Genomic DNA, 24,445 nt, shown 5'->3' with positions numbered 1-24,445 from the left:
GAGTTTAAGCCTATTAGGTTAATCACACCCCAGCCAGTCAGCACCCACAGTGTGTTCTAATACAGAACTTCTCAGCATTTACTATCTTGGGAAGCGGATTATGTCTGCACGTGCTCATGCTTTTAATTCTGTTCAGACGCCTGCCATGGGAAACCTAGAGAAATAAGCCGCGATTGCAAAGGCTCCCGAAGAGATGCATTTGTAGGGGAGAGGCTTGGGCTGGCCAGTTACAGACCCCAGGAGGGAAGCGCCCTCCCTGGTCTAGCAAGGGCAAACCTGCAGAGGGTGTATGGGCTTGGATGTTGTCCAAAGGACCCCAGGGCTCCCCAGACAGCACTGAAGCAGCACTCTCTTGCATGAGTAGCAGCCACCCATACACACGCTCCCTTTATACGCCCTTTGCTGTCAGCAACATCTAGAGCAAGGGCCCGGAGCAGGGAGAATGGAGTTCAGATGCTGGCTCCTGCTCCTTTTAGTGGGAGAAACTTTGAACGCCTTTTTGACTCCACTGAGGCAGAGGTCTCCTCTGACATGCAGACGGTGGCCCCTGGCTCACCAAGATGTCGAGGGGATGAAGTCGATGAACCGTTGGAACTGCTTAGTCTGGTGCCTGGCACTCAGTAGGAACTCCAAGGCCTCATTGTGAAATTTCATTAAGGCCGGCGCTGTGGCACACTAGGTTAATCCTCGGCCTGCGGCGCCGGCATGCCATATGGGCACCCAGTTCTAGTCCTGGTTGCCCCTCTTCCAGTCCAGCTCTCTGCTGTGGCCCAGGAGGGCAGTGGAGGATGGCCCAAGTGCTTGGGCCCTGCACCTGCATGGGAGACCAGGAGGAGGCGCCTGGCTCCTGGCTTCGGATCGGTGCAGCATGTCATCCGCAGCAGCCATTTGGGGGGTGAACCAACGGAGGGAAGACCTTTTCTCTGTCTCTCTCTCTCACTGTCGAACTCTATCTGTCAAATAATAAAATAAGAAATTTCATTAAACAGAGAGATTCCTGCTGTTTGAAGGAGGAAGAGGGGCTTTCATGTCATCATTTCTCATTTTTGGACGTCCTGGTTGGTGCCAATTTAGAGTTCCAAATAGAGACAAACATTGCACTGAGCGTCTCTGGGCATCTCCTGAAGTTGCCGAGTTTGGAGTTGATGGTCTGTTTTCAGAGTCTTCATTTGTTCCTTCAGCACAAGTGGGAATGACCCTGGGGGCTCAGGATGTGTCAGACACGAGAGGACTCGAGCTGCCTCCTGCGCTGCTGGGGCTGCGTGCAGAGCTGATGCCCCCGCCCCTGACGCCCCCGAGTGCGTTATTAATACAGAGCTCCCGCTCTGTTTATTTGAAGCAGAACCCAGGGGAGACACAGGCTGACTCAGGGCCTGGGGGCGAGCTGGGCCAGGCAGCTCGGTGCTGTTCCGTTTGTCACAGCCCTGGGCTGGCCCACGAACAAGGCACTGCCTGGGAAGACTTCTTTCCCCTTCGGTCAGAGCGAGACGCTCGTCTGCAGGATGATTTATGTAAATGTTTCTCCCTCCAGGATTTGGGCCCCTGCTTGGCTCATCTTTGGGTAAACCTTTGATCTAAGTGGCTGAAATTATTTCCGAACCAATGATCACAATTAAAATAGTAGCGTGGAGCCCCCACGGTCAGACAGCTCTGGGCCTCGGAGACTGGCTTTCTGGACTATTCCCAATAACCTCAGGTTGCTTAGTCCCTGCCATTCATTTTTCATTGAAGTCAACTTTTGTTTTGCTTTCTTTTTTAGACTGGGGTTTTTTCAAACAAACACTATTTTGCATGGGGACATGAAATGGTACAATTGCTTTGGAAAACTACTATTCAAACATTTCCCCTATGAGCCATCCATCCTACTCTTGAGAGAATTAAATACATAACAGAGAATCAAATGCCCAAGAGAATTAAATACAGACATCTGCAAAGAAAGTGTTCCAAGAATAGTTTCATAGGAACTCTCTTCATAATAGTTTTAAATTAGAAATGATCTAAATGTCTATCAATTGGGAAATAAATTCAATGTAATCATATCGTGGACTACTACCCAGCAATAAAAGGAACAAACTAGCAAACTACATAACAACAGGAATAAGTGTAAAAATTATTATGATAAGTGAAAGAAGCTGGACATCCAGGGTATATACTGAAAGATTCCATTTATACGAAGTCCAAGAACAGGCAAAAATAATCTATAGTTGCAGAACTCATGAAAGTGAGTTGGGAAGAGTTATTGACAGGTTTTTGATGTGAAAGAATTTCTGAGGTCACTGGAAAGTTTAATATTTGACTTGTGTGCTGGTTGTCTTTATCCATGTGTGTGTGTGAAGGTATGTACACTTGTGTGCTGGTTGTGCATGCAAAGCTTATGTATTTATGGATAAATTCCTTGAGCTACAAAATTAGGTTGTGCATTTTATATATGTTAAATACAACACACACACACACACAGAGCCTAACAAAGGTGGAGCATTTTATTCTTTGCTTTGTGCCCGACAGAGTCCCAACCACACTGCTGTCGGTCTTGGGAAAGGGCGTCCGTGCTGCTGTGTGCGGTTGCAGAGATCAGCGCAGAAGTCAGCAGCAGACGTAGCAAGCATCGCCTCGCAGGGTCTGTGCCCAGGAGCTTGGGGGTGCAGTCGAGAGCTGCCGGGGTTGCCAGGGGCTGGCTGAGCGGCTCCCAGGTATGCCTTTCCCGTGCTTGTCTCTGGAAGGCCCCAGCTCCTCCCCATGTGGGCCTCTCCCCGTCACCGTAGCACTGCTTGAACGTCCTTCCTACCTGACAGCTGGCTTCCCCCAGAGTGAGGCTCCGAGAGACAGCAAGGAAGTACGACTCTGCTAAGAGGATTTGTCCAGCTCCCACCACTCTAAGGGAGGACCTGCTCCGCTCCTAGTGCTCACCGCCAGCTATGCATGCAGCCCTGTTATCAGAGAGTTAAATGCAATTCTTATCTTCTTTATCATCGTCTATATGATGCAAATACTATGCAGAACAGCAGTAATAATGGGCAAAATTATAAAAATCATCCTTTCCTTGCAAATAGCCCAAGGGAAACATCACACATGAGCTCATCTGAGAAACCCCACACTTTTCTTTACTGTCTCCACATTCCGTTCTTTGGAAGCCAGTCACTAGGGATGGTCACTCTCAGGGAGACAGGGTGAGACTCCACCTTCAAAAAGTCACCAAAGTCAATCCAATATGGACACATCAACGGTCAAAGCATGACACCCAAAACATAGAAATGTTAGCAAACACTGGTTTGTCACTTCTTGCCCTTCAGTGGGTTAAATAAATCCTTTTCCACTTTGTTTCATGTAGCCCTGAACTAAATGATTCCCAAAAGGTGGTTACAGTGCATTATCAATTCTGATCCAATACTGGGAGTCATGTAAGCATTGTCTAGAATTTTACATAGAAGTTTACATAGATCATATAGTACTTAATTTTTAGTTTAGCTTCTTTCTTTCAACATGGTTGTACTGAGTTATTCATGTTTTGTGGATTGATAGTTCATACTTTATTATTGTCGAGTAGTATTCTCTCATGATTAGCATTTAAAATCTTTTATTATTAAGAGGGAAAGAGAAAGAACACTTTCATTAACTGGCTCACTCCCCAAATGCCAACTATTGTTGGAGCTGGGCCAGCTTCAGCCACCCCCTGCTGCCTTCCAGGGTCTACACTAGCAGGAAGCTGGAATCAAGAGCTGGGGCTGGGACTCAAGCCCAGGTACTCCAATATGGGATGCAGGTTTCTTAACTGGCATCCTTACCACTAGGCTCACCCACCCCTGATTAGCCTTAGATTAACAGCTTGACACTTCTAAGAGGCTTTGTCCCACTTCCAGGCAATCTAGAGTAAAGAATGAGCCAGCCTACCTCTAGCACCGCCCACCAGCTTTGAATACAGCCCTGTTAACAAGAGAGAGTTAGATGCAAATTTTCTGTTCTTTGTCACTGCCAACATGACACAAAATGTTATGTAGAACTTCAGTAATAGTGGGTGAAATTATAAAAATCACCTTTCCCCTCCAAACTAGCCAAAGGGAAGTGCAAAACGTTAGCTAATATCAAATATTATTGTACCAAATCTTTTTTAAAAGATTTTTATTTATTTATTTGAAAGTCAGAGTTACACAGAGAAAGAAGGAGAAGCAGAGAGAGAGAAGTCTTCCATCTGCTGGCTCACTCCCCAAATGGCTGCAATGGCTGAAGCTGGGCCAATCTGAAGCCAGGAACTAGGAGCTTTCTCCGGGTCTCCCACACGGGTGCAGGGGCCCAAGGACCAGGGCCATCTTCTACTGCTTTCCCAGGCCACAGCAGAGAGCTGGATCAGGAGTAGAGCAGCCGGGACTAGAATCGGCACACGTATGGGATGCTGGCACTACAGGCGGTGACTTCACCACTATGCCACAGCGCCATCCCCGTATTGTACCAAATCTTGCAAAACCTTATCTAAGTCACTTTGTATGGTTGTGAATGGAAAAGATATCATTCAAATCTCATTTCTTTTACTTTTTAAAAAAATATTTTTTAAAATATTTATTTACTTATTTGAAAGGCAGAGTTAGAGAGAGAGAGAGAGAGAATCTTCCATCTGCTTGTTCACTTCCCAAATTGCTGTGATAGCTGGGACCGGGCCAAGCTGAAGCCAGGAGCCAGGAACTCCATCTCGGTCTCCCACTGTGACACGGGGGGTGTTCTAAAAATGTAAAACCTCAAGCAGTAAAAGTAACGTAAAGACGTGTGGGTTGTGTTGATTGAACGTTAAGGAAACCTTTTGTCGCTCCCCCTCTTCGTGGAGGAGCAACACTAAACCCTGCGCTGTTCTTTCGTCTGCTCGGCCCTCCCCGGGTTTGCTGCTGGTTCTTCCCGGGTTGGCTACTATCCCTTCCACCTCCGTGGAAGGGCAGTTCCCCCTGGCCACATTCCCCACTTCCGCAGGGGAGCGGCACACCGCCGGCCGGCTCTTCTCGGGGGCTGCACAGGTGTTCCTTCAGCTAGATGTTCCCCTTAGATGTTCCTGGTGAATGCCGTCTCTCTCCTCCTTTATAGTCCTCCTCCGCCAATCCTAACTCGGCTGCCCACACGCCGAGTACGCTGCTCTCCTCTAATCAGGAGTAGGTCCTACAGTTTATTGGTTGAACTGGAGGCAGCTGCGTAGAAGCTGTTTTCTCCTCTCCCAGCGCCATATTGTGGGAGAGCAGATGCATAGAATAAGTCTTAATTCAGTAACTCAGTCTAGTCCGGTTTGCTCCCCACACCTTTGGTACCAGAAGACATCAGATGCTGGACACCTGGCGCCTTCAAGATTGGGTCCTTGAACACAAGTAAATACATTTCGGAGATTTCTGAGGGAGTGAGTACGGATACAGACAGGAGAATTAAGTGAGGATAACTTATTTAGATATCATCTTTTAGGAACAGTGTTTCTCTTTAAATTGGAGAGGCATTATATTCAAATAGAAACTTGTATATGAATGCTCATAGCTGCACAGTTCACAACAGATAACGATGGAAACACCCCAAACGTTCACTGATGCGCGGATTACCAGATGTGCAATACAGTGGCGGATAACGCAGCCTTAACGGGACAGAGCTCCGACATGGATGAACCTCGAAAATACAACGTTAAAGGAAAGAAGCCGGACACAAAATGTCACCACCACAAACTTTAATTTCTATGCAACGCCCAGAATGGAGGTGGAGGCAGATCTGGGCTTGTCAGCGACTGGGCCGGTGGGAGAGTCCCTGTGATGGGTATGAGGTTTCCTTTTGTGGTACTGAGAACGTTCCAGAACCCAACAGAGGTTTTGGCTGTTAAACATCATGAATATACTAAATGCCGTAGAAATGTATACTTGAAAATGGTTAGAATGGGTCAGCGCTGCAGCTCACTAGGCTAATCCTCCGCCTGTGGAGCCGGTACCTGGGTTCTAATCCTGGTTGGGGCGCCAGATTCTGTCCTGGTTGCCCCTCTTCCAGGCCAGCTCTTTGCTGTGGCCCGGGAAGGCAGTGGAGGATGGCCCAAGTGCTTGGGTGCCTGCACCTGCATGGGGGACCTGGAAAAAGCTCCTGGCTCCTGGCTTTGGATCAGCGCAGTATGCCAACGTAATGGCCATTTTGGGGGTGAACCAATGGAAGGAAGACCTTTCTCCATATTTCTCTCTCTCACTGTCTAACTCTGCCTGTCCAAAAAAAAAAAAAAAGAAAGAAAGAAAGAAAGAAAATGGTTAAAATGGTAAATTTTCCTTGTGTGCACTTGATCACAATGAAAAGCAAAATATACTATGTAAGAAATATAAATCAAAATAAGCTCAAAGGAAAATAAAAATGAATCTGTTTCTGCCTCAATGCTGGACACATAATTTGTAACCTGATTTTTCTCTCAATGTATTGTAATTTATATTCATATCATCAAGCATTCTTTACAACATTCTTAATGGCCACAATATTCCATTTCTTAAGGAAAGATAAGTTTCTTTGGCAAGACACTTATTAGTGAACATTAAGGTTATAGCTACTATAAATATACTACAATATTCTTGTAGGTAAATCTTTGCTCACTATTGTCATTGTTTTCTCAGGACAAATTCTGGGATGCAGAATTGCTTAGTGAAAAACTGTAAACATATGAAAAATTGCTAACATTTTATATTTTATGAACAGAAAAATTGAGCAGAGTTCCCAACACCTCCCACCCCCGCCACCCCTGCCCGATGCCTCTATTATTCACAGCTTCCATTATGACAGGGCATTTGTCACCACTCATGAGCCAGTGTTGAACACAATTATTAACTGAAGTCCCTGCTTTATTCAGATGTCCTTAGTTTTTATCTTGGGTATTTTGAGGAATAGTGGTCAGGTGTCTTATAGCATGTCCTCCACTGGGACATTCTCTCACAACTAGACTGGGTAACGGGCCTGGGAGGGGTCACGTGCCATCTCCAGAAGCTGATCTCAAGGGTGCCCACAGTCTGAGTGATTGACGACTGTTGCTGTTGGCCTTGGTCACCTGCTGCTCGTCAGGGTGCCCAGCCGTGGAGAGGCTCCGCCCCTCCTCAGACTGTACGCCACTGTGTGTGCAGCCACACATGAGGAGTGCGAGTTATGCTCCCCTGAACACAACCATTTTTGATGCTTTTGCTGCAAATTGTGTCATTGTTTTCCAGAAAGATTAGATGAGTTTTTGCTCAAAGCAGCCGTGTGAAAACATACCCACTTGATGGCAGGCTTATGAGTATTGGACGCTGTCCTTTAAAAACTTCCCTGCTGATTTGAAAAAGGAAAATGACATCTCATTAAAATTTGCAACCACTGGTTTATTTGAGTTTGTATATTTAAAAAATGTATATGTTGTGATGTATAAGTATGTTTTGATGCCAACAGCCAGTTAAGCCATTGCTTTCTGCACTCCCAGACTGGAGTTCAGATTCAAGTCCCAGCTGCTCCACTTCTGAGCCAGCTTCTAGCTAACGTACCTGGGAAGGCAGTGGATGATGGCTCAGGTACTTGGGCCCCTGCCACCCACGTGGAAGACCCAGATGCAATGCCTGGCCCCTGGCTGTGGCCTGGCCCCCGGACCTGGCTGTTTTAGTCATTTGGGGAGTGAACCAGGAGATGGAAGATTGCTCTCTCTCTGTCTTTTCCTTTCACTGTCGCTCTGCCTTTCAAATAAACAAATAAATACATCTTAAATATATTTGATCATATAGATAGATGTTTTGTTGATCATTTGCATTTTTCTCTGAAGGATTTCCAATACATTTTTAAAAATTGGGATGTTTATTAATTTTCAGAATATTAACATTTTGGCCAATGTGTACTAGTACTTATTTTTTTTAAAGATTTATTTAAGTATATATTTGAAAGGCAGAGTCACAGAGAGAGGGAGAGAAATCAATCTTCTATCTGCTGGTTCACTGCCCAAATGGCCACACCACTCACGGCCAAAGCCAGGAGCCTGGAACTCCACCTGGGTCTCCCACATGGGTGCACTTGGGCCATCTGCTGCTGCTTTCCCAGGGAGGGGAAGCAGAGCAGCCCGGCCTTGACATTTAGGTATGGGATTTTGCTGTCCTACGTGCGGGCTTGATGAGCTATGCCACAATGCCCACCCTCGGTGTGATGCTTTGGTACATGCATACCTTGTGAAATGACCACATCAGCCTAATTAGCATACTCATCTTCTCATGTACTTATTGTTCTTTGGGGTGAGAACATTTACGATCTGATCTCAGGGATTTTCGCGGACGCAGCACGTTAGCTCCACTCACCATGCTGTGTGTGGGCGCTCAGCCTGACTGAAACTTTGCCGCCTTTGCCCAGCGTCTTGCCATCCACGTGCCCAGCGGGAGGTGAGGAGGGAGGGCAGCAGGGGTGGCAGTGAGCACTCATGTCACCAAGCCGGTGTGAGCTGGTTTCAGTGGTGAAACCATACGAGGCTGGTTCTTAGTTGTAGCTCACAAGGTGACACAGGAAATGGGGATGAGCGGATGCCCCACCCCGAGGCAGGGTGGGGAAGGTTGGTGGACCTGTTTTCCTTCTCATCGGACTCCTCAGATGTCTTCCGTGTGCCTCTAGGGCCTTTCCTCACAGCCATGGCGGCCACCGTTGTCGGCAGAAGCCACTCAAAGAATCACCGGCTTCCACAGCCGAGGGCTGCCCTTAGTATGAGACCGGGTGGAGGTGCAAGGGGACAGGAGCAGGCAGAACCCTGGGAGAGGGGAAAGAGGAGAGCAGCTGGAGGCTCCTACCTGGGTGTGAAGAAGAGAGGCAGAGAGAGAGGGAGAGAGGTCTTCCATCCAATGGTTTACTCCCCAGTTGGCCGCAATGGCTGGAGCTGCACTGATCCAAAGCCAGGAGCCAGGAGCTTCTTCCAGGTCTCCCATGCGGGTGCAGGGGCCCAAGGACTTGGGCCATCTTCTACTGCTTCCCCGGGCCACAGCAGAGAGCTGGATTGGAAGTGGAGCAACCAAGTCTTGAACCGGCGCCCATATGGGATGCCGGTGCTTGAGGCCAGGCTGTTAACCCGCTGCATCACAGTGCCAGCCCCTCATGTCTTCTTTTTAAAAAAAATAAGTTTAATTTAATAGAAAAGGCAGACACACACACACACACACACAGAAAGATCTTCCACCTGTGGGTTCACTCCCCAAACGTTCACAAAGGCAAGGGCTGGGCCAAGAACTCAATTCAGGTCTCCCGTGTGAGCAGCAGGGACCCAAGTGCTTGGGCCATGATCACCTGCTGCCTTGCAGGCCTGTGCACCTGCAGGAGCTGGATGTGGACTTGAACCCAGGCATTCCAAAGCCCAGTGTGAGTGAGCCAAGCTGCCTGCCCTGTTTCCCACATCATCTGGGTATGGTGGAGTGAGAGTGCCTGCTGCAGACCCCACAGGGCATGGTGGCACAAGAGGGTACTTGCAGTGTCCTGAAGGCTGCCACGTAGCATAGACCTCAGCAGACAGCGCAGGAGAGCCAGTGAGCTGGCCCAGGACGAGGCGCGGGAGAGCCGGTGAGCTGGCCCAAGGTGAGGCGCGGGAGAGCCGGTGGGCTGGCCCAGGGTGAGGTGTGCGAAGCAGAGAAGGACAGCGCTGCACTCTCACTAGAGAGAAGTTGAGAACCCCTTTGTATGCCACGGGCCACCCACTTTTAGTGGAGCACCTGACATCCATGGTACTCAGAGCCAGAGAGGACAAATTAGGACTGAGAAGTGGACGGACCTCTTGGCTAGGCCCTGGAGAGCTTAGATTGAATTTCAGGGGAGAAAAAAGGGATAAGGGGACAGAAAAAGAGAGTTTTAAACTCAATTGTGGCTGAATTATAAACTGGAATTGACTAAGAAAAGACTGAATTTGAATGAGTTTATCTGAAAGTGACTCGATTAAATTTTCTCTGCTTTGAGGCAGAATGGAGGCTCAAGGCGGAAATTACACTCAATTACAGGAGAATGGAGAAAATTACATTTTTGCACACTCAAGTCGGTGACTGTGAAATTTATAACCGGCTCCAATAATTATAGGCAGCCAGGTGTCAGTAAAACCTCATTCTAGACCCAGGAGTTATTATGTGCTGTTCTTCCAAGCTATTACCTGATCGGTGGCGGGGGCTCAAGAGGTCAACATAATGTCTTATCATCAGAAATCATGATGAGACCATTCACATTCTTGCTGAAAATGTTCTCTTGTGTCAGAGAGCAAGGTCCAGCCTTGGGAGAAGGAGAGAGCACATTTGTCCGTGCTCTGAGAGATCTGACCCAGGTCCTAACCCTAGGACCAGAAGGGGGAACATCGTGATGACTCTGGACGTGGGATTTCTTCTCTGCCCCTGTAGCCCTGCCCTCCACACCCATGTCCCCACGCGTATCTGTGTCCTGGGAGCAGATCCGTGTGGGTGGAGCTGTACATCAAATACGTTTCGCATCCTTCAAGAGTGCCCAGGTTTAGTCCCCAGCTGGCCACACTGAGTAGTAGTGGGAACTTTGGGAGATGGGGCCAAGTGGCAGATCCTTCGGTCTTTGGAGACGTGAAGCTGTTTCCTGTGCAGCCCTTGGCCGTTCTGGAGAGAGGGCTGTCATCGAAGGAGCGAGTCTGGCTCCTGGTGTGAGACGTGACCTGCTGCCCTGACATGGGCTCCCCCCCCACGGCTCCCCACCGCCCATCATATGTTGTGAGGTCCTCGCCAGCTCTGAGCTGACGTCACTCCCATGCTCCTAAACCTCCCAAACTGGGAACCAAGTACGCCTCTCTTCTCTTTGTAAGTCGCTGTGCCAGGTATTTCATTGTGGTAAGCAGAGGGCATCACCAGGTGGGCGGGAGTGATTAGGATGTTGATTCCCACATCCTCTCTACCCTGGCCTCGTGGATGACCACAGCTCCCGCCAGGGACCCCTCTGCACATACCCACCCTCCCCACGCTCTGACATAGCTCTCTCCTCTCACTCGCAGGCTGGGGTGGTAACGTGCTGTTAACACTGCCAAGGAGCACTGCCCTTGCCCTTGGGGTCTCCTTGAGCTCTGCCCACACCCTTGAAAGTCATGCCTTTGTTGAACTCTTCTCTAACTGCCTGCTGAGTCTGCTTTGATGTTCTTGACTGATGTACTGGGGACCATTCTAGAAAGATCTGTGCTGCGTGCATGGATATGGAGAAGTGAGTCATCTGTAGAGCAGAGAATCTATCTCCTTCTCCCAGTTGAGTCAGCAGCCCTGAGTGAGAGGACTCAGGAGTTCTTATGCGACATCCTGGTCTAGTACACGCTCCAGCATTCGTGTGTGTGTGTGTGTGTGTGTGTGTGTGTGCATAATTGTGAATATACTTTGAGATGAACTCTTTAGGGTCTTCATTACAAATAGAAATTATTGCTATCTGTATAAAAAAGCATAACTGAGAATCCTAGAGACTATAGGTTGGCTAATTTTTTTAAGAGTGAGTGTTACTCTTCTATATTAAGGATTTTTATTATAGAGACAAAGGCTCAGAATTCAAGATCAGGTTGCAACGGGGGAGGGAGAAGCCCTTGGCACCTGCAGCTCCTATTCTGTCACAGCCAGCCGTGTTATTTCGGTAGGAACAGTGATCCTCTCCAAGCTCCCAGCCAATGGTATCGGGTTTGGGCTCCCTGCAGCTCCAGCCTCCCTCACCTATGCCCGACACAGTGACACAGCTCAGCTGCTTCAATGTGCCTTACGCCGTTAACACGGCACTTTTTATTTTTAAACAAATATGTGATTCTGACAACTGGAGCTTCCTCCTGGAAACTGGGCAGAAACAGCTGGGGGTCAAAAAGACTTGCAGTTTATGAAGAGCTGGAGCCATGCACTGAGCTAAGTGGTTCTGTCTTACTTTTATAGTATGGAGACTAGAAAAATGCTACTGCAGGTTACCCTTAGCTAAAATGAAGGCAGTTGGACTTTCTCTTTCCAGAGACTCACCGCAAACCGAGGTGCTCCAGGCCTTGGCATCACAAAGCTGTTCTTTCTTTGGGCATGAAGTGACGGCTGGTGTATTTGCAGAAGAGAAACTAAAGAGTGACTCAGCATTTCTGCGGCTGCCCTCTGTTCCTAAGGGTGTAGGAACAGAGAGCAGTTTGAAAGCACACGGGGCCACATGTCTCTCGTTAGCCAGAGAATTCCTGCAGTGTTGTCCTGGCTCATGTGGCAACTTGGCCTCCAAAATGGAGCCTTGGTAGTGACAATTCCAATAGCCAAAACCACTTAGTTATGAGGGTTCTTCAAAGAGTTCACAGAAAATAGCATTAAAAGACATTTAAAAAATTATTTATGTATTTATTTGAAAGGCAGAGTTATAGAGAGGCAGAGAGAGACACAGAGAGAGAGATCTTCCACCCACTGGTTCACTACCCAAATGGCCACAATGGCCAGAGCTGGGCCGATCTGAAGCCAGGAGCCAGGAGCTTCTTCCAGGTCTCCCACGTGGGTACAGGAGCCCAAGGACTTGGGCCATTTTTCACTGCTTTCTCTGGCCATAGCAGAGAGCGGGATCAGAAGTGGAACAGCCAGCTCTCAAACCAGTGCTCATGTGGGATGCCAGCACTGCAGGCCGCAGCTGTATACCTATGCCACAGCGCTGGCCTGGAGACATTTGTTTTTGGTGCAAAACTGTGGGGAGCAACCCGGACTGGACTGAGTTACTGGAATTAAGACTTATTCTATGCATCTGCTCTCCCACAATATGGCGCTGGGAGAGGAGAAAACAGCTTCTACGCAGCTGCCTCTTGCCAACTTGAGTGATGACCTCCAGGAGCTGATCCTGCTCCTGATTGGAGGAGAGCAGCATACTCGGCGTGTGGGCAGCCGAGTTAGGATTGGCGGAGGAGGACTATAAAGGAGGAGAGAGACAACATGCACCAGGAACATCTAAGGGGAATACCTGAGGAACACCTGTGCAGCCCCCGAGAGAGCCGGCCGGCGGTGTGCCGCTCCCCCGCAGAAGTGGGGAATGTGGCAGGGGGAACCGCCCTTCCACGGAGGTGGAAGGGACGGTAGCCAACCCGGGAAGAACCAGCAGCAAACCCGGGGAGGGCCGAGCAGACAAAAGAACAGCGCAGGGTCCTGTGTCGTTCCTCCACGAAGAGGGGGAGCGACACAAAACATTTTGAGATCCATGCGTATGTGGGGTCTTCAAAATGTACATGGAAAATTCATACTAAGAGACAACCATGCATGGGTTTCAAAAACTTTTTGCACCAAAATAAATATCTTTGTTTTAAAAAGGTATATTTAATTATTTGAAAGGCAGAGATACAGAAAGAGACAGAGAGAGGGGAGAGAGAGAATCTTCCATCTACTGGTTCACTCCCCAAATGCTGTAATGGCCAGAGATGGGCTGATCTGAAGCCAGGAGCCAGGAGCTTCTTCTGGATCTCCCGTGTGGAAACAGGGGCCCAAAGACTTGGGCCATTTTCCATTGCTTTCCCAGGCACATTAGATAGGAAGTGGAGCAGCCAGGACTCGAACCAGGGCCTATATGGGATGCCGGAACTACAGGTGGAGAGTTAACCTTTTATGCCACAGTGCTGGCCTCATAAACATATCTTTTAATTTTACGTTTCCATGGACTTTTTAAAAATAGTTGTCTTATTTATTTATTTATTTGAAAGACAGATTGCAGAGAGAGAGGGAGAGACACACACACACACACACACAGAGATCTTCCATCCCCTGGTTCACTCCCCAAATGGCCAGGATTGGGCCAGTCCAAAGCCAGGAGCTTGGAACTCTACCTGGGTCTTCTATGTGGGTGGCAGGGACCCAAGTTTGGGCCCTCTTCAGTTGCTTTCCCAGGCATGTTATCAGGGAGCTGGATTGGAAGTGGAGCAACTGGGACTCAAACTGTCACTCACACAGATGCTGACATCGTAGGTGGTAGCTTAACCCAGTGCACCACAACACAGCCCCCCCACCCCCGTTTTTGAAGTGCCTTCATATCTCTGGTGGGCCGTCACTCCCTCAGTTATTACCTTCCCGGATGTCATGACATGAGATGCAATCTGTGTCCTATAGGCTCCAGCACATGATTGGAGCTTATGTCTTAATGGTGCTTCCAACTTTGGAACCAATCTTTGCTTCTCCCACTTGAAGAAGAAGTTGGCAAAGCTTCAGGAAAGCTGACATGGAAAGAGCCCTGGATTGGGATTCAGGTTGACCAAGGTCCCTAACGGCTTGCTAGTGACTTGGAGACATCTTTTAGAGCTTTCTGGGCTTCTTCCTTACTGTAGAGGGAAGAGGCCAGACCCCATTGATGATTCCTCTTCTTTTGCCATTGCTACTGGCGCTCTACAAGGTAGAGTAGGGTTATAATGAACAGTCTCTGGCCCTTTAAATCCGGTATCCATAGCGCCAGAGCTCGCGTCATTATTATGTATTTGGTGTCTGTAGGAACACTGGCTGGTGCACTTGGAAGGAGAACTCCACCAGAGGGAGCCAGCCAAAGTTGCCATCACCACCCTGGCCTTTTGTGATTGGAATCTGCACAGGGGCCCCAGGGAGCCCGTGATGTAAACACCACACACTCCCGTACACCAGACAACACTCTAAACAACTAGTACTCTCACCGAATGAGGGATTGAACATCCTTTTCCTTGACGACACTGAGGAGACAGTCGCGAGATTTGGGTAAGTCTCACTATAAAACCTGCCCACCCAGCCCCCTGGTGGAACTCACTCCTGCTAGGGCAGTGCCGAGTATCCTCATGAAGCGCTGTGTGGTCTTAGGCAAATGAACGTGAGTCTCAGCCATGTTCATTTTGTTTGTGTTTTACAGAAATTCGTCCTTTTATAGATAATAGCCTGACCAGAGAGTCAGGTCAGTGCTACAAAGCTGTTAAAAATGTTCCACAGTCCACATGTTTTCCTTGTGATAATCAATGGATCCATCTGATAGGTTCTTACTAACTAAAACCCATAGCCTATGTTAGGATTCACTCTTGGTGGTGTTCGCTCTGTGGGTTTTGACAAATGATGTGCCTGGGGCCACGAATCCACCACTATAGGATTGTGCAGAACCGTTTCACTGCCCTGAGAAACCTCTTGTGCGTCATCTACTCCCCCTTCCCTCCTTTCTCCAGTCCCTGCAGCCACTGATTATTTAACGGTCACCATAGCTTTGCTCTTTCTAGAATGCTGTATAATTGGAATCATATGGTATGTAGCCTTTTCAGACAGGTTTCTTTCACTTAACATTTAAGCATTTAAGGTTTCTCCATGTCTCTTCATGGCTTGAGAGCACAGTACTTCTTGTCACTGCATATTATCCCATTGTATATATGTACCAGTTATCTACCCGTTAAGGGAGGTCTTGGTTACTTCCAGCTTGGGGAAATTATGAATAAAGATGCTATTCATCTGTAGACTTTTGTGTGGACCTAAATTTCCAATTCACTTGGTTAAATGCCAAGGAGTGATTATTGGATCATTTGGTACCACTGTGTTTAGCCTTATAAGAAACTGCACAACTGTCCCAGAGTGACTGTGCCATTTTGCATTCCTATCATCAACGAATGAGAGCGCCTATTGGGTCACATCCTTACAAGTGTTTGGTGTTGTCAGTGTTTAGGATTTGAGCCATTTTAATGGTATGCAGTAATATCTCATTGTTTTTTTAAATTTGCAATTCCTTAATGACATATGATGTGAATACTTTTTCATTTGCTTATTTACTAACTGTAAATCTTCTCTGACCAAGTGTCTTTTTAGGTCTTTTGTTCATTTTTAAAAACTGAGCAAAAAGTTTTGAATTTTAGGAGTTCTTTGTATAATTTTGGATAACAGTCCTTCATCAGATGTGTGTTTTATAAGAATTTTCCTCTTTGTCTTACCTTTTCATTACCTTCACAGGGTCTTTTACAGAGTGGAAGTTTTTAATTCTAATGAAGTATAATTTATCAGTTCAGTCTTTCATGGATTATGCCTTTGGTGTCCATCCTATCTAAAAAGTCACCACTATACCCAGTCACCTAAATTTTACCTTATGTTATCTCCCAGAAGTTTTACAGCTTTGGCTTTTGCATTTATGTCTGTGATTCGTTTTGAGTTTACTTTTGTGGAAGGTGTGAGGTCTCTATCTGGACTCATCTCTTTGCTGTGGCTGTCTCATCGTCCCCCCTTTCCCCACTGAGTTGCCTTTGGCCCTTTGTTAGACATCCACTGGCTGTGCTCCTGTGGGTCTGTGTCTGGGCTCTCTGTTCTGTTCCTTTGGTTTCTTTGTCTCTTTTTTGCCAGGGCCACACTGTCTTGATATCTTTATGCCCAGTGGTGTCAATCCTCTGAACTGGTTCCTCTCCTTTAAAATTGTGTTGGCTACTTTCTGTCTTTCCACATAAACTTCAGAATTGGCTTGTCAATCTCTACTAAACAGTTGCCTGGGATTTTGAGTGGGATTGCATTGAATCTACAGAGTTGGGAATAGCTAACATCTTACCAATATTGAGTCTTCCTGTCTACAAACATGGAAGATCTCTCCATTTATTGATTATTTTCATTAGAATTTTCACCTTAAAACTTTTTAACAGGGACTGGCATTGTGACCCAGTGGGTTAAGCCACTGCCTGAGAGTGCCAGTTTGACTCCCAGCTGTTCCACTTCTGTCTAGCTCCCTGCTAATGCACCTGGGGAGGCAGCAGAAGATGGCCTAAGTCCTTAGGCTCACACTCCCCACAGATCCTGGCTTTGGTTTGGCCCAGAGCTCTGGCCACTGTGGCCATTTGGGGAGTGAACAAGTAGATGAAAGATCTCTCTCGCCCCATTCCCCCTTCTCCTTCTCTCTCTCTCTCTGTATCTCCCCCCACCCCCCGTTACTCTGCCTTTCAAATATATGAAATAAATCTCAAAAAGAACCGCTTTCTAACAGACATATAAAATTGTACATATTTACAGGATACTATATGATATATGCATACATTGTATAATATCTCCATTCATTTAGAGCTTTGGGTCTTTCATCAATATTTTATAGTTTTCCTCATGTAAATATGTACATATATTGTTAGACTTATACATGTCTTCCTCTTTTTGGTGCTAATATAAATGTATTATGTTTTTAGTTTTAAACTGTTTGTTGCTGTCTGTTGAAAGCAATGGATTCTTGTAGACCCGTCCACTTACAGAAGGCCTTCTTTGCCTTTTTCTCACTTTGTTACCTTCTGTCTCTCAAAAGAGAGGAACTCAGGAATAGATGTTAGACATTTTTAAAGTCCGTAGACTTATTTGTCAGGCCTATAGGAAAATGTAGATGGTATAGACAGTCCCTGTAAGTCCCTCTTCACAGTTTGCTCTACTATTGATATTGTGCATAAGTGTGACACATCTATTATTTTTTTATTTTATTTTATTTTTTTAACTTTTATTTAATGAATATAAATTTCCAAAGTACGATTTATGGATTACAATGGCTTCCCCCCCATACCGTCCCTCCCACCCGCAACCCTCCCCTTTCCCACTCCCTCTCCCCTTCCATTCACATCAAGATTCATTTTCGATTATCTTAATATACAGAAGATCAGCTTACTATACATTAAGTAAGGATTTCAACAGTTTGCTCCCACACAGAAACATAAAGTGAAAAATAATAGATGATTTTTTTAAAATGATGATGAAATCAGATCAGACCTATTGTCATGTTTAATCCCAGTGAGAGTCAAGTTGGGAGTTGATAATTTCTTTCTTTCTTTCTTTTTTTTTTTTTTTTAACAGAGGATCAGTTTAGTATGCATTAAGTAAAGATTTCAACAGTTTGCACCCCCATAGAAACACAAAGTGAAATATATTGTTTGAGTACTCGTTATAGCATTAAATCTCAATGCACAGCACATTAAGGACAGAGATCCTACATGAGGAGTAAGTGCACAGTGACTCCTGTTGTTGACTTTACCAATTGACACTCCTGTCTATGGCATCAGTAATCTCCCTATGCTCCAGTCATGAGTTTCCAAGGCTATGGAAGCCCTCTGAGTTCTCCGATTCTTATCTTGTTTAGACAAGGTCATAGTCAAAGTGGAGGTTCTCTCCTCCCTTCAGAGAAAGGTACCTCCTTCTTTGAAGACCTGTTCTTTCCACTGGGATCTCACTCACAGAGATCTTTTGCCAGAGTGTCTTGGCTTTCCATGCCTGAAATACTCTCATGGGCTTTTCAGCCAGATCCGAATGCCTTTAGGGCTGATTCTGAGGCCAGAGTGCTATTTAGGACATCCGCCATTCTATGAGTCTGCTGAGTATCTCACTTCCCATGTTGGATCACTCTCCCCTTTATTTATTCTATTGGTTAGTGTTAGCAGGTACTAGACATGTTTATGTGCTCCCTTTGACTCTTAGTCCTTTCATTATGATCAATTGTGAACTGAAATTGATCACTTGGAATAGTGAGATGGCATTGGTACATGCCACCTTGATGGGATTGAATTGGAATCCCCTGGTATGTTTCTAACTCTACCATTTGGGGCAAGTCAGCTTGAGCATGTCCCAAATTATACATCTCTTCCCTCTCTTATTCCCACTCTTATGTTTAACAGGGATCACATTTCAGTTAATTTTCAACACTTAAGAATAACTGTGTATTAATTACAGAATTAAACCAGTCATATTAAGTAGAACAGACAAAAAAAAAAAAAACTACTAAGAGGGATAATGTATTAAGTTGTTTGTTAACAGTCAGGGCTATGCTGATCAAGTCACCGTTTCCCATAGTGTCCATTTCACGTCAGGAGGTTTAAGAGGAAACTTTTAAGAGGATGCAAGTCAAGGGGTGCTCGAGTCCCATCTCTGATCTTTGATGGTCTAAACTAGAAGTCTATGGAAGGATTTTTTTTTTGGGCAGGCAGAGTTAGACAGTGAGAGAGAGAGAGAGAGAGAGAGAGAGAGACAGAGAGAAAAGTCTTCCTTTTTCCATTGGTTCACCCCCGAAGTGGCCGCTACGGCCCGCGCGTTGCGGCCGGCGTGCTGTGCCGATCCAAAGGCAGGAGCCAGGTGCTTCCTCCTGGTCTCCCATGCGGGTGCAGGGCCCAAGCACTTGGGCCATCCTCCACTGCCTTCCCGGGCCACAGCAGAGAGCTGGACTGGAAGAGGGGCAACCAGGACAGAATCCGGAGCCTCAACTGGGACTAGAACCCGGGGTGCCGGCGCTGCAGGCGGAGTATTAGCTAAGTGAGCTGCGGCACCGGCCTGGAAGGATTTTTTTTAAAAGATTTATTTATTTATTTGAAAGGCAGAGTTACACAGAGAGAGAAGGAGAGGCAGAGAGAAAGAGAGAGAGAGAGAGAGAGAGAGAGAGAGAGGTCTTCCATCCAATGGTTCACTCCCCACACGGCCGCAACGGCCAGAGCTGTGCAGATTCAAAGCCAGGAGCCAGGAGTGTCCTCCAGTTCTCCCATGCAGATGCAGGGACCCAAGGACTTGGGCCATCTTCCACTGCTTTCCCAGGCCATAGGAGAGCTGGATCAGAAGTGGAGCAGCTGGGTCTTGAACCAGCACCCATATGGGATGCCTGCACTGTAGGCAGCGGCTTTACCCACTATACCACAGCGCCGGCCCCTATGGTAAGATTTAAAAAAGCACTTATCCCTTTTAGGCCTCTGGGCCTTCTCATTAAATAACCATCATGCCTGGTAACATAAGATCATTAGACTTTAACTTTTGGACATTTGTATCAGTAGCATTTTACATTTTCATAACTTAAACTTTAGTACCACTTCACATCTTGACAATATAATATAATGTAATACAATGTAATATAATCCAAAAAGCCTGATTAGTTGGTATCCCTACAAGTTGAGAGACATATATCCTTTGATATTTCCAGGAGCCCAACTGAAAATACCAAAGTCCAAAGAATTTGGAATTTTTATTTTCATTTTTTTGGATTAGCAGATGTTCTGCACCAGTTGCTGTTTTGGATCAAACTGGAAGATTCCTGCTGGGGAGTGTTTCTAGAGAGGAGCTGCCCTGCTGGGGGAGAGCTGCCACGCGGGGCCCTGGCTTTTTCATCTGTCACACGAGTAAGGTTTTGTGCACACACACGAGGAAGAAAGCAATGAGTGTGGGAGGTCAAAAACAGCAACACAGACCCCACAGGGAAGTTGCCCTGAGGTCCCAAGCCCTCTGTGTGCACTGGAATCGCTGTCTTTCAAGAGCTTTGTTGTTTCTGGAGGGCGGAAGGACCCTGTGGGGACCCTCAGGAGTGGGGAAAGCGCTGGGGGGACTGAAGGAATCCCGTGACTTCAGTGTCTTCTCACTGCTGGAGGAGGGCGGGCGGGCCTTAAGTGCCCACCTTTCCCTGTGGACTTAGCTAAGCCCCATCAAGAGGCCTCTGCAGATCCATACCACTTGCTCACTCTGGTCATCACTGAGGAGGCTGCAGGGACCTGGGGACGTCCTGATGTGACGGACAGCTCCCCTTCAGAACCGTGGCCACGCCTTCCCCACAACACACCTTCCTTCTCCACGGCTCTGGCCCCCACCCTCTGGCGGCAGCTGCACACGGATCTCCCTGGCTGTCATCCCTCTCACAGGGACGGGGCCCGGTGGAGGTGTAGATCCAGGCTCTTCCTTTTCTCCAAGCGTCTCTGCCTTTGATTCCTGCCTTACCCCAGGAACTCAGCACCTTGTTTCTGACTCTCCGGCATATCCTTCTTTTTAAAAAATATTTATTTATTTGAAAGTCAGAGTTACACAAAGAGAGGGGGAGAGAGGCAGGGAGGGAGAGAGAGAGAGAGACAGAGAGAGAGAGAGAGAGGGAGAGGGAGAGAGAGAGAGGGAGAGAGATCTTCCATTGGCTGGTTCCCTCCCCAAATGGCCCCAATGGCCAGGGCTTGGCCAGGCCAAAGCCAGGAGCTTCCTCCAGGCCTCCCAAGTGAGCGGCAGGGGCCCAAACACTTGGGCCATTTTCGCTGCTTTTTCCAGGCCATTAGTAGGGAGCTGGATGGAAAGGAGAGCAGCCAGGAGAGTGCCTGTATTGGACGCCGGCATTGCAGGCAGCGGCTTTACCTGCTTCACCACAGCGCCGCCCCCTCCCGTGTACTCTGCATCACACCTGGATGCGCTGGGCTGGATCTCAGGTGTTCCTTCTCAAACGTTACAACGCTTTCATAGCTATCTTTGCAGCATTTTTTGTTTCCTCTAATGTAAGTTCTACCTTTTCTACATAGGCTGACACTTTTGGGGAACAAAAATATCAGCTACCTGGTTAAATTTTAATGTGAGATGAAAATTTTAAAAATATGGGACATACTGGTACAAAAATTACTTGTTTGTATGAATTTTAAGTTTATTTGGCAACATATATTTATCTGTCAATTCTACTTCTATGGAAACTTTTTTTTTAAATTATGTATTTGAGGAACTGGCGCTGTGGCACAGCGGGTTAAAGCCCTGGCCTGAAACGCTGGCATCCCATATGGGCACTGGTTCTAGTCCCAGCTGCTCCTCTTCCAATACAGCTCTCTGCTATGGCCTGGGAAAGCAGTAGAAGATGGCTCAGGTCCTTGGGCCCCTGCACCCGCGTGGGAGACCTGGAGGAAGCTCCTGGCTCCTGGCTTCAGATCGGCGCAGCTCTGGCTGTTGGGGCCACCTGGGGAGTGAACCAGCGGATGGAAGACCTCCCTCTCTGTCTCTACCTCTCGCTGTAACTCTGTCTTTCAAATAAATAAAATAAATCTTTAAAAAAATAAAATTATGTATTTGAAAGGCAGAGTGACACAGAGAGAATGAGAAACAGAGAGAGAGAGAGAGAGACAGAGAGAGAGAGAGAGAGAGAGAGAGAGAAAGATCTTCTATCTGCTGGTTCATTCCCCAGATGGCTGCAATGGCTAGTCTGAAGCCAGGAGCCTGGAGCTCCATCTGGGTTTCCCACATGGGTGCAGGGGCCCAAGCACTTGGGCCAACCTCCCAGGAATTAGCAGGGAGCTAGACTGGAGGTGCAGCAGCTGGGACTTGAACTTGTGCTCATATGGGATGCTGGCATTGCAGGTGGCTGCTTAACCTGCTGCACCACAGCACTGGCCCCTAAATGATATGTCTTGTATTTAGCAATTATGTGCATGTGTTAATTACTCTTTTTGAGCAATTAGTATCAGGCCCTGTGCTAAGTTATTTTCACATACCATCTCATTGAATTCTTACAAGAAACATGAGATAAACTACTATGATACCCATTTTATAATACAGGAGCTGAGTTTCTGAGAGGCCAGGTTATTTAATTTTATTTATTTATGCCCCAAAGCTAATTATGAACTTGAACTTCAGTCTGCCTGTAAGGCGACCAATTAGATCCAGTTTGCCTGGCACTGTTCTTTTTTTTTTTTTTTTAAGATTTATTTATTTTTTACTTGAGAGTCAGAGTTACACAGAGAGAGGAGAGGCAGAGAGAGAGAGAGAGAGAGAGAGAGAGAGAGAGAGGTCTTCCATCCAATGGTTCACTCCCCAATTGGCCTCAATGGCCAGAACCAGGAGCTTCTTCTGGGTCTCCCATGCAGGTGCAGGGCCCCAAGGACTTGAGCTATCTTCTACTGCTTTCCCAGGCCATAGCAGAGAGCTGGATCGGAAGTGGAGCAGCCGGGACTAGAACAGGCGCCAATATGGGATGCCAGCACTTCAGACCAGGGTGTTAACCCATTGCGCCACAGCGCCGGCCCCTACTGTTCTGTTTTTAAAGCTTAGACCCCCTTCCAGGAAATCTCTCAGTCCTGACTTTAAAACCTCAGGTTCTTGGGGCTAGAGCTGTGATGTAGTGGGTGAAGCTGCCACCTGCGGCACCAGCATCCCATATGGGTGCTGGTTCACGTTCTAGCTGCTCTACTTCCCATCTAGCTCCCTGCTGATGGCCTGGGAAAAGCAGTGGAGGATGAGTCCAAGTGATTGGGCCCTTGCACCTGCGTGGGAGACCTGGAAGAAGCTCCTGGCTTCAGCCTGTCCCCACCCTGGCTGTTGTGGCCATCTGGGGAGTGAATCAACAGATGGAGGATGTCTCTCTCTCTCTCTCTGTCTCCCTCTCTCTCATAACTCTTTTAAATAAATAAATGTTTACAAAACTAAAATATAATAAAATTTACAAAGGTTATAGAGTCCTTAAGGAGAGGGATGTAGCTAATGGTACTTACTAACACTGAAAATTACTTAGTACGTGTTTCACAAACAGGAGTCAGAGCCTCCCTCACCACCCACATCTCTCTTTTTCTCTTTTTTTAAGATTTATTCTTATTTATTTGAAAGGCAGAGTTAGAAGGAGAGAGAGGGAGAGGGAGAGGGAAATATCTTCCATCTACGGATTCACTCCCCAAATAGCCACAAAGGCCAGGGCTGGGCCAGACCAAAGCAGGAACCAGGAGCTTCCTCCTGGTCTCCCACAAGGGTGCAGGGGCCCAAGTGATTGGGCCATCTTCTACTGCTTTCCCAGGCAGGCACATCAGCTGAGAGCTGGATCGGAAGTGGAGCAGCCAGGCCTCAAACGGGCACCCCTATGGGATGCCAGTGTCATAGGCAGTGGCTTAACCTGCTATGCCACAATGCCAGTCATTCCCATACCTTTTTTTCCTGGGTCTCTTTGGGTTGCAGAAGCTGAGGACTATGTGGCCAGCATGCTGAGGGTGGCCCATCTCAGCTGAGACCCACACAGGCCTTTGCAATAGAGGCCCTGGGTACTGTTTGCAAAGGTGCCAGGCTCTTGCTCCCAGCAACAGTGCCCCTGAATTGGTGAAAACCAGCTCCCGAGTAGGTGTGTGGTGTCTCACTCGACCAACTGGACTTGAGTGACTCCCTGCTGTGGAGTCGGAATTCGGGCACTGCTGACGCTAGAGAAACAGAAGGCGGGGTGAGGCCTGGTGGTTCAGACGCCCGCATCCCACACCCCAGTACCTGGTTTGAAACCTGGCTTCAGATCCCGATTTTAGTTTCCTACCCATGCAGACTTTGGGGGGTAGCGGGGATAGCTCAAGTTCTTGGGTTCCTACCACTCAGTGGGAGGCCTGGATTGAATTTCTGGCTCCTGGCTTTTGCTGGGCCTAGTCCCAGCTGTTGTGAGCATTTGGGGAGTGAACCAAGAAATGGGAGCTCACTCGCTCGCTCTCTCTCTCTCTTTCTCTCTGCCTCTCAAAACAAACAAAAATGAACAACAACAAAACATTTTAGAAGCTAAGGTGCCCAGAGAAGCTGAGCAAGAGTGGCAAGCTGGGTAGGACAGCATCCCAGCAGGCTGCATGGCCATTGTTTCTTTGCTGGGACCTGCCTCTGTCAATGGGCACACTTCCCAAAGACGATGTATCATTACAGGATTATGTAGTAACCAAGAAGCTAACGTGTTGACAGGTGGGTGTTATTGCTATGTGATAAAGCAGTTAATGAGGTGTGATGGTATAGGCAGAAGCAAGAGTGTCCCCCCACCCCCAACGCCTCTGGAACTCCTCCCAACTTCATTTTGGATGCAGACTCTT

At 47.3% G+C, this 24,445-nt stretch overlaps 1 protein-coding gene across 2 annotated transcripts in view; it reads left to right on the top strand.

Moving 5' to 3' along the window:
- Positions 1 to 14,413: 14,413 nt before the first annotated feature.
- The window catches only part of CLIP4 (CAP-Gly domain containing linker protein family member 4), a 114,361-nt gene continuing 104,329 nt past the window's right edge, over positions 14,414 to 24,445 (top strand). The window contains exon 1 of one of the 2 annotated variants that reach the window (XM_051843045.2): positions 14,414 to 14,645. The gene's annotated coding sequence lies outside the window, so the exon portion shown is untranslated. Of the gene's footprint in view, positions 14,646 to 19,889; positions 20,018 to 24,445 lie in introns of those variants that run through there. The other variant, XM_051843047.2, reaches the window with a different exon arrangement.

Source organism: Oryctolagus cuniculus, chromosome 2 (assembly GCF_964237555.1).
Source record: "Oryctolagus cuniculus chromosome 2, mOryCun1.1, whole genome shotgun sequence".
Lineage (NCBI taxonomy): Eukaryota > Metazoa > Chordata > Mammalia > Lagomorpha > Leporidae > Oryctolagus > Oryctolagus cuniculus.
This window is presented reverse-complemented; position numbering and strand designations above follow the sequence as displayed.